The sequence below is a fragment of the Rhincodon typus genome, chromosome 48, assembly GCF_021869965.1.
Source record: "Rhincodon typus isolate 14 chromosome 48, sRhiTyp1.1, whole genome shotgun sequence".
Lineage (NCBI taxonomy): Eukaryota > Metazoa > Chordata > Chondrichthyes > Orectolobiformes > Rhincodontidae > Rhincodon > Rhincodon typus.
In genome coordinates this window covers 1,205,785-1,216,894 of record NC_063379.1, presented here as the reverse complement: position 1 = coordinate 1,216,894, position 11,110 = coordinate 1,205,785, and the positions used below count along the sequence as shown (strand labels likewise).

Sequence of the window (11,110 nt, the reverse complement as noted above, 5' to 3'; positions counted from 1 at the left end):
TACATTGACATCTCAAGCATAACGAAGACCCACAAATATGTTGGGTCAGTTTGCATTAAAACATTTTTGAGCAACAGTGGTCTGGGAAATCTCTGACTAATCACCAAGCAGTTTATTCTAGGAGATCACTCAGGACTGGACAGCCCTTATATTTCAAGCTGGGTGCTATTCTATTTCCTCGTTTGTAGACACTATTTGAAACTCAAATCTTGAATCTAGGATTTCAATGATCTCCAGTGGAGTTGAGAACAAGCAATGACATTGAGCTTATTTAAATTAATTGAACTTTATCCAGGGTTACAAATCTGTGTTGCTCGTCAGAGAATTACATATTCATGAAGGAATGGCTCAAATGTTTTATTTTTTGTTAACTCAGTATTACTTATAACGCATACTTATTCTCATCCATCCGCAGCCATTGCCTTAACCTCAAATATTGTGGACTTTTTTGCCATGTTTCTGGATTTGTAATCCAGGAGGCATAACTAAATCGTCGTGATTTGAATTCACATCACATTATGTGATGCTATCTATTTGAATCAGTAAATTAAATAAACTATTGAAGAAATTGTTTGTGTCAATAATTATTACCTTACATTTATACTAATGCATCGATACTGGATTACCTTCTCGTATCTCATTCTTTTGCTGAAATTATGGTTTTAGCAATTAAATACTTATTTTTTGTTTAAGTTGTGAACTTCCTAAACTCTGTTCAGGAACAATTTGGGAATGTAAGGATATACGAATATTTTGAATTAATTATGTTGCAACTCAAGTGATACTGGAGTTGATTTGCCATTACTTGCTATCATTGGGCCATCACAACACTTAAGAATCCTAACGTCAGCGAGAAGGATTTTAAATATGTGCATGAAATGATTGCACTCTCCTTTTATGAGAGTTCCATTCCTCTACTGAAGCTGAATAAATCATCCTTTTCTAAATATATGTTTTAGTATTTGTTGTAGCCATTTTATGTAAACGAGTACGTGAACTAATTTCTGGATTTTTTTTTAAAAGTGACAGTCACATTAATCCTCACAGCAGCCGCAGGCTGATGAACATTCATAAAATATATAGATTATTGTCTTTGTTGTTTGTGACAATCTGTCAAACGTGTACGCATCATTCAACAACTTTAAATAATATGCGTCAAACTCCTTCTTTCCTTCTATAGTATTTCAAATATAATACATTAAATTAGCTTGCAAAAAAAGCGTCTATCAGTGATTCACTAATCAAACTGTCTCAGTGTAAGTAATGGCGACGTTTTTGCTTCTTCCTAATAAGACCCTATTAGGTGATTTCATGAGACATTTGGTTATCTTACCTGGTTGCTATGAGTATGAAGGCCACGATTCTGACAGTGTAAATCACTGCTTGAGTTAACAGTCTTGTTCAGCAATGTTTATGCCAAGTAAAAACCATTTTATGTTAACTAAGAACAGCAGCAGCCATAACACTTATAAAAGGACATGAAAGAAACGAGTCTCAGTAATGAGGAAAATGTTTGTGTCTGGGGAGGAATGTAGAGTGGCTGATATAACTTTCAGAATGGCAGTAGTCTCTTGATTTAAATTTATTCTTCACAGTTTTTATTTCGTTTCTGTTCTAGTAGTGGGGGATTTCAGTGATGTTAAAGCCACTGAATGTCAAAGAACGTTGGCTAAATTATCTCTTATTTCTGATGGTCATCCATTGGCATTTGTGTGGTGTGAATGTTACTTGCTACTTGAAAGCCGCAGTCTGGGTATTGTCACGATCCTGTTTTATTTAAACATGGTCAACTTCCGTTTCTGAGGAGTTGGGAATAGTGCTGATCATTGTGCTATCATCTGCAAAAATTCCCAATTCTAACATGAAGATGGTGGGAAGGATATTTATAAAGCATCTGAAGATGTTTGTGTCTACTTCACGACATTCATGAATACTTGCAGAGATGTACTGGAATTGAGATGACTGACCTTCAACAACCACAACCACGGGTCTGCTTCGTAATCATAGCAACCAATAGAGAGTTTTGCCACAATAGCAATGTATTCCAGCTTGCCTTTCCAGGATCCTTGATGCAAAACACGCAGTCAACTCGGGGCTGAATATCAAGACCCTTACTCTCACCTTACCCCTCTGGAATTCAGCTCTTTTTTTTTCCATGCTTGTAACAAGGCTGCAATAAGGTCAGGAGCTGAGTGTCCCTAGTGGAACCCAAACTGTTTGTCACTGAGCAGGTTATTGCTGAGCTGGTGCTGCTTAGTAGAACTGTAGATGACAAGTGTTTTGTTCTTTTCAGACAAGTGACAAATGTTTCATGACCACCAGTGGATCAGCAAAACTCTAAAAGCTGTGTTACGCATACCTTGTAGCATTATAGCAACACCTTCGTAATTGTACGCTCTATTCCTTTAGCAACACAATTAGAACATTTCATTTGCCTTACTTATTAACTGCTGTACGTACATGCCAGTTACGATGACTCATGTCTGACGACATTAAAATCCTTCTGCACTGAAGCATTCTGAAATTTCCCTTCTTTTCGATAATAAGTTGCCTTTCTATTCCTCTGACCAAAATGGGATAACCTCACACTTATCCACATTAAAACCCATTTGCCAAATTTTAGCTCATTATCTATCACCAATTTGTAACAGTTCTTATTTCTTTACTACATTTTATGTCCCTAATCTATAACAGTGTAATCTGCAAGTCTGGCTATGGCACTTCCTGGTTCTTGCGGCGTGGGTGAGACATCAGTGACCACGTTGACGTCAGCCTCTGAGGTGCGTGGCTCAGTCGTGGAGGTCTGTGGGTGCGGGTTTGTTCCCTACTCCCCATGCGAGGAGGGAGAATGCTCTTTGGGAAAATGTATCAATTCATCCACAGTGGAGGTGACGGCAGAACCAGATTCTTTTGGGCCCTCAGATCACAAGAAGTAGTGCCTTTTCGGAGGGTGGAGGAATAAAGGGACATATCTATCACTCCACAACCCACCCCACCTCCACGCGCACCCCCCCCCCCCCCCCCGACACCCCAACTCTCACGTCCTTAACCTTTTTTTTTCTCTTGGTGGTTTTGCAGCATGCAAAGGGTGGCCAAAACCGAGGAGCAGCACCTCATTCCTCCTGTTCTCACATCCAGAGGCCCTGGGCTAGGCTCCAAATCCCATGCTTTCCCAATGGACACGGGATTGCGATATTCTGAAAGGCGACCCGCTCCAATCTGGGGGCTGATGCTTTCAGGGCCACCCTGGAAACCCTCCTGGGACTCTACCAACAAATATTTGGCTTTCTTCCAGGCCTCCATCAGCGGCAGACTCTCACCCACACAACCCCATTGACATCATGAACTGCAGAGTTGGCCTGAGGTGTCGCAACTCTGTGTGCAGTCGTGACACCACACATCCTCCAGCGACCAGAACACTAGGTACACATCGCCCTCGTGTTCAACAGAAAATCTATCTTCAAGAAAATCTATGGTCCACGCAGTTGGAAACATGTCACTGAAAGAAACAAATAGGTCTAAGCCAGGCGGGCATCTATCAGATCAAGCAACAATGACACCACACTGGAGTTCACATCGCCAAGTTGGAGGTGGTCGGGGAGAAGCATCTCAAAGGGCGGGACGGCTGATAATTTGTCACCAGGACTGAAGCCTGTCGCACTCCCTAGTTACATCTTACCAACAAAAAACAAGGAGGAGAAGGCAGTGGTCAGTGTGACGACTTGGGCTCCTTCAAACTAGAGAATGAAGAAGACGGATTGTTCTTATCCCTTCAATGTCATTACAAACAGAAAGACTTCATCGAATATTTGTCATTATATCTCCATTACAACTCATGTTGGCAGAACTGCAACGGCTACCTTCTGAGGAAACGCTGTGCATTTGCTAGATGCTTTGCTTCAGATGTTATCTCTTTTTGCAGTACACCACAACCTGCAAACGAAACTCACTCTTACTTCAACAATAATGCAAATACAAGAGCTCATTAAACTCGATCGTCAGCATGAGTAAAGATACCTCACTTGAGATTTTAATCCTCCTGGTTTCTTATTTGTGAAACATGCACTAACTGACATACTTCAGCAATTTTATAATATTTTTGGTGCTACTGTATTCCTGTTGATGGGTAACAACATTTTATTTGAGGCTCTAAACCACCAAATTCTATCTCTTCACTTCAAGGGTTTTTCTGATGCTAATAAAACTGTATGTTCACAAATAAAGCTCTCAATGCCGTCAGTCCTAGCCCATGAACCAACTCGAAAACGAAATTTTCCCTTTCTTGACACAATACTACAGAATGATAATCACGTAATACTTTATTCATTGTTCCTAACAATAATGCCACAGGAAGAGTATCCAATTTAATTCAAACCCGAATTCTATTCTTTCAACACACAGTCAACCTCCTCTTCTTACTCTGTTTAACGAATGCTGTAATGAATTTAGAGGGAGGTTTCAGGAGATTCATCAATGTTTCTCTGATTTTCCTCGAGGTCAGTGCGTAAATGCATTTGATTGAACAGTAACTTCATCTGAGCATTGCTCCAGTTTTAACTGCAATCTATGCTGGTTTTCTACCGAAGTGATAAGTTGCAGTTGCAAGGCTAGCAGTTACAGAACTCACAACAGCTGTCAGCCAAAGTTGTACAAAGCAGGCCAAAATAGCAAAGAGTACAATGATGGATTTCTTTCCGTACTCCATTTCTGGATCGCGCTGAGGATCATTCAGCTGTCTCTGAAGCTATCTGTGGTTTTTACTGGTCACTAGAATATGTCTAATTGTCAATGAATTAAACATGGCAATTAAAATAAAAGGAATCCAAACTGTAGCGATGCTGTAAAATCAGATGTACATTATTCCGGGGACTGAAGAGAAGGAAGATAAATTGGCAGGCAGTTCCAGTGCATCTTGTTAATTATTTCCTGAAATCTGTAAGCAAAACGTATCGGACAGTCTTTTAATCAGACGAAGACATAGCTCATGGTTGTGACTGCAGCTGCAGTTCTCACAGTATATTAATATGTTTTATACTTTCTACAGAACAGAACAAAAAAGCGGTCAAAAGTGAAGGCAACCGAGAACCAAATAGACAAATCGATAACAAGACCAGTTATGTATAAATTCAGCTTAGAGATATGTGCATAGACAGGAATGACATTGGAAAATGATAATTGAGAATGTGATATCAGATTAAAATAATGATCATTACGAGGAGATCTGCTGCTGCCGTGGATATCATATAGGCAGAGATGTACTTAGAAAGGCTGCATCTTCTTCGGGACTGAAGCACAATCGTTATCAGATCTGCTGTAAGAAAGGGAGATAAGAGAAATATGGGTCCAAAATTTAATTCTCAAGATATCAAGCTTCAGCAATTTTTATACCGATTCTGCAAAGTAATCATAGACCATGGATAATTTTGAATATATGATATAATCTTGAACTGATGCAGCCCATGTTCTGTAGGTAGACCTGCAATGCCACGAGGAAGGGATTTCCAGGAACTTGACACAATGACACTGAGGGAATGGCGATGCATTTCTAATTGGGGACGGAGAGTGCCTTGGAGGAGATCTTGCAGGAGGATTGAAGAACTGCACACAATAATCCAGCTGTGGCCTAAACAGCATTTGATGCATTTCCAGCATAATGTGCCAGCGCGTAAACCCGAGTATTAAATGTAATTTTACCATACACCCTCATAACTGCATTATCTACCTGTCCTGATACTTTCAGTAACCGGTGCACATGCATACCAAGGTCCCTCTGATCCTTGGTGCTTCCAAAGTTCCCAACTTTCATCTTATATTCCATTGCCTCGTTTATCCCGCCCAAGTGCATTACCTTATAATTGTGCAGACGAATTGCATGAAGAGACATGAAATGACCTCGTTGTTCAAAAGGAGAAGGCTTTATCCATGACCTCAAGAGTCTTGACTGCGAGTTAAACCAGTCAGTATCTTACGGCTCCACTTAAGGTCTGTGGACTGATTTCGACTGGTTTTCTGTGTAGCTCTTCAAATTATGTGTAGGCTCCAGTTTATCATTGGGAATCCTATGTGTTTCATTGTGTCCTGATCTTCACTTATCTCCTATTTCAGGACACAGACTTGTTGCCTGACTTCCTTACACAACTGGTAAATTCGTTATCAGTTGAAAACTGGCCCAAGCAGTTTGTCAAATATGTGGTAGTGTATTGGGAAGGAGGGAATATGCTAGCTCTTTCTGCTTTCTATTTCCTGATCCCAGGCATTTGTGATTATGTGCAAAGGCAGCCTTTCTCAGCAGTTGTCCCGCTGCCTACTTTAAAACATATGTCATTGAGACTCGTTATCGTGCTAACCCCGTTCTTGTTTTGTTTTTAAACATACATCAGTCATTTTTCACTCTTCAGCATTGCAGAACAGAGTGATGGAGAAGCTTACAGAGATTAAGGGAACTATATTTGCTTTTATATCTGTTCATGGATTCACATGACATTCAATGTGTTATGTTCGCTAATTCCCTACGGACATTTTGCACTCAGGTTACAAATAAAGTCTGTATCATAGCAAAATACTGAATCAAGAATAGATTCTTCCCAAGATGATTGTGCAATGTGTTATTTCATAAAATTCTCTAAATGGATAAAATCTACCAACTCCTTTGCTAGATTACTTTTGTGAAATTAATTTGCATGGGACGGTGTCTCAGCGACAGGCACTGCTGCTTCCCGTGCCATAGACTCAATGTTGATTCCACCACCACTGTCTGTGTCATTTGCACATTCTTTTGTAACTGTGTGGGCTTACTCCGGTTGCTCCCAAGTCCAGAGATATGAAGGTGAGGCGGTTTGACTCTGATAACATGTCATGCTGTACAGGGATGTGTCAGGTCTAGGGTGATTAACCATGGTAAATGAAGAGGTACAGAGATGGCTTTGGGTCTGGTCGGGATGCACTTCGGAGGGATTATGTAAACTTGATGGGTGGAATGGGCTCTTTCGTCATGGTAAGGTTTCTGTGAAACCGTACATAGATTATTATTCTGCATAATGGCTGCGTTTATTTTCTCACTTACAATGATTTTTGATTTTATTCTCTGTCTAACTGTACCAGGTACTCATATGTAGGGAAAGAGTTACAGACCACTGTCATGAGTGTTTACCTATCCGTATTAGTTGAAACCATAATTTTTTCGAGATCAGTACAGCACAGGACTGGCCTTTCGCCCCACGATATTGTGCTGACATATTATCCTACTAAGGTCAAGCTACCCTGCATACCGTGCATTATATTATCCTCCATGTGCCTATCCAAGAGTTGTTTAAAAGGCTCTAAAGTATCTGACTCCACTACCACTGCCGGCAATGCATTCCACACGCCCACCATTCTCTGTGTAAAGAGCCTACCTCTGACGTCTCCCCTATACCTTCCTCCAATCACCTGAAAATTATGCCCCCTCGTAATAGTCATTTCCGCCCTAGGAAAAAGTCTCTGATTATCCACTGTATATCTGCCTCTCATCAACTTGTACACCTCTATCAAGTCAACTGTCATCCTTCTTCACTCCAATGAAAAAAAAGCCTAGCTCCCTCAACCTTTCCTCATAAGACCTGTCCTCCAGTCCAGGCAGCACCCTGGTAAATCTCCTCTGCACCCTCTCTAAAGATTCCACATCTTTCCTGTAATGAGGTGACCAGAACTGAAAACAATATTCCAAGTGTGGTCTAACCAGAGTTTTATAGAGCTGCAGCATAACCTCACGGTTCTTCAACTCAATTCCCCTGTCAATGAAAGCCAACACACCATACGCCTTCTTTACAACCCTATCAACTTGGGTCGCAACTTTGAGGGATCTATGGACGTAGACCCCAAGATTCCTCTGTTCCTCCACAATGCAGAGAGTCCTGCCATTAACCCTGTATTCTGCATTCAAATTCGACCTTCCAAAATGAATCCCTTCACACTCCTCCAGATTGAATTCTATCTGCCACTTCTTTGCCCAGCTCTGCATCCTGTCAATGTCCCATTGCAACCTACAACAGCCCTCCACGCTGTCCACAACCTCACCAACCTTCATGTCATCAGCAAACTTACTAAGCCACCCTTCCACTACCTCATCCAAGTCATTTATAAAGATCACAAAGAGCAGAGGTCCCAGAATAGATCCCTGTGGAACACCATTGGTCACCGAGCTCCAGGCTGAATACTTTCCATCTACTCCCAGCCTCTGTCTCCTTTTGGACAGCCAGTTTTGTATCCAGACAGCCAAATTTCCTTGAATCCCATGCCTCCTTACTTTCTGAATGAGCATACCATGTAGAACCTTATCAAAAGCCTTGCTGAAATCCATATACACTATATCCACTGCTCTACCTTCATCGATGTGTTTTTTCGTATTCTCAAAGAATTCAATAAGGCTTGTGAGACATGATCTGCCCCTCACAAAACCATGCTGGATATTTCTAATCAAACTGTGCTTTTCCAAATAATCATAAGTACTATCTCGCAGAATCCTCTCCAATAATTTACCAACCACAGAAGGAAGACTGACCGGTCTGTAATTTCCAGGATTATCCCTATTCCCTTTCTCGAACAAGGGAATGACATTTGTCATGTTCCAATCTTCTGGCACTACTCCAGTGGACAGTGAGGACGCAAAGATCATTGTCAAAGGGGCAACAATCTCTTCCCTCGCTTCCCTTGAGTAACCTTGTGTATAACCCGTCTGGCCCAGGGGACCTATCTATCCTGAGATAGTAGGAACTGCAGATGCTGCAGATTCGGGCCGAGACCCTTCTTCTGATGAAGGGTCTAGGCCCGAAACGTCAGCCTCTCTGCTCCTATGATGCTGCTTGGCCTGCTGTGTTCATCCAGCCCTGCACCTTGTTGTCTCGGATTCTCCAGCATCTGCAGTTCCTACTATCTCTGATTCAATTTTAACCCCACTGCAAAGCCTCTTCTAAGGATGCCGAACCTGAAGAAGTTACCCTCCTCCCTCCGGACAAACCTCAAGGGATCTCTCTCCCACTGCAACTCTCTCGTAATCTCTTCGGCCCTGAAACTGCTCGACCACGTCCTGAAGCAAACCAGGTACTACAGCCACATCACCTTCCTTAGCACCTGCCTACGGAACCAGATCATCCCCAATGGACTACAATCCACATTCAGGCCTTCCCAATTTGGCCCCAGCCGTGTTAATATCTACACTCATGGTGTTGAGATCCTTCAGAAGCGTTTCTCCCTGCGACTCCTGAAACACACACTTGCAGCAATGCGCCGGCATCTCCAGGCACTACAATCAAGCCTACCCCAGCTCAGAGCCTCCCTCTCCCAGACCTGCAAAGGACCTCTCCTGTTTTTTATTCTTCGTAGGATCCACAACCTGAACTCCCAATTCTACTCAGCTTTATTGGACACTAAAAACCGTAAGTACAGTAAACTTACTGGTGCCTACCACCCAAAACGGGCTTCCTCCACCTCCCAAATCCCCAGCCGTACCCAGGACCTTCCCCACAATGGGTCCGCCGCCATTGGCCATGAGGCCACTATCGGAGAACCCACAGATGACATCACATCCGCCACCGCCGGGATCCCCACTTCCGGGACAGCAAACACCATCGCGGCCGTTGCCACCGACACTGAAGTCGCGACCACCCTCACCGCTCCTGCCGCCGCCGACCCCGCTCCTCCGACCTCCGACGCCGGTCCGCCCATCACCGACGCGGACGCAACTCCACCCACCGCCGGCGCAACTCCGCCCACCGCCGACGCCGGCACAACTCCGCCCACCGCCGACGCAACTCCGCCCACAGCCGACGCCGACACAGCTCCGCCCACAGCCTCCACAGCCAGCAGCTCCAGAGGAGACAGCAGCACCCAGCCCTGCCGAGTCTTCACCATCCCCCCAGACCTACCCCTTACTGAGGACGAACGGTCAGTCCTCAGTAAAGGGCTCACCTTTGTCTCCCTCCACCCACAGATCAACGAATACCGCTCACGCTTGGACATAGAGCAGTTTTTCCGCCGCCTCCGCCTCCACGCTTATTTCTTTAACCGTGAACCTAACCCTCCCTCTACTGACCCCTTCTCCCGCTTCCAACACACACCCTCCTCCTGGACACCACCCCAAGGCCTCCTACCCTCCCTCGACCTCTTCATCTCCAACTGCCGTCGAGACATCAATCGCCTCAACCTCTCCACCCCTCTCACCCACTCCAACCTCTCCCCCGCAGAACGTGCAGCCCTCCGCTCCCTCCGCTCCAAACCCAACTTCACCATAAAACCCGTGGACAAGGGAGGCGCAGTTGTAGTATGACGCACTGACCTCTAAATCGCCGAGGCCAGACGCCAACTCTCCGACACCTCCTCCTACCGCCCCCTTGATCATGACCCCACCCCTGAGCACCAAACCATCATCTCGCAAACCATCCACAACCTCATCACCTCAGGTGACCTCCCACCCACGGCCTCCAACCTCATCGTTCCCCAACCTCGCACTGCCCGCTTCTATCTCCTTCCCAAAATCCACAAACCTGAATGCCCTGGTCGACCCATTGTCTCCGCCTGCTCCTGCCCCACCGAACTGATCTCCAACTATCTAGACTCCATTTTCTCCCCCTTGGTCCAGGAACTCCCTACCTATGTCCGTGACACCACCCACGCCCTCCACCTCCTCCAGAACTTCCAATTCCCCAGTCCCCAACACCTCATCTTTACCATGGACGTCCAGTCCCTCTACACCTGCATTCCCCATGCAGATGGCCTTAAGCCCCTCCGCTTCTTCCTGTCCCGCAGGCCCGACCAGTCCCCCTCCACTGATACCCTCATCCGCTTAGCCGAACTCGTCCTCACACTCAACAACTTCTCTTTCAATTCCTCCCACTTCCTACAGACAAAGGGGGTAGCCATGGGTACCCGCATGGGCCCAAGCTACGCCTGCCTCTTTGTAGGTTACGTGGAACAATCCCTCTTCCGTACCTACACCGGCCCTAAACCCCACCTCTTCCTCCGTTACATTGATGACTGTATCGGCGCCGCCTCGTGCTCCCACAAGGAGCTCGAACAGTTCATCCACTTCACTAACACCTTCCACCCCAACCTTAAGTTTACCTGGACCATCTCT

General features: G+C 44.6%; 1 long non-coding RNA gene across 1 annotated transcript; it reads right to left on the bottom strand.

Annotated features, from left to right (window-relative positions):
- Positions 1–4,301: 4,301 nt before the first annotated feature.
- LOC125488042 lies at positions 4,302–9,729 on the bottom strand. The gene is made up of 3 exons (XR_007266198.1): positions 9,649–9,729; positions 5,214–5,308; positions 4,302–4,933 (listed from the first exon to the last, which is right to left on the bottom strand). It is a non-coding gene; the product is annotated as an uncharacterized LOC125488042 (long non-coding RNA).
- Between the last annotated feature and the right edge of the window lie 1,381 nt (positions 9,730–11,110).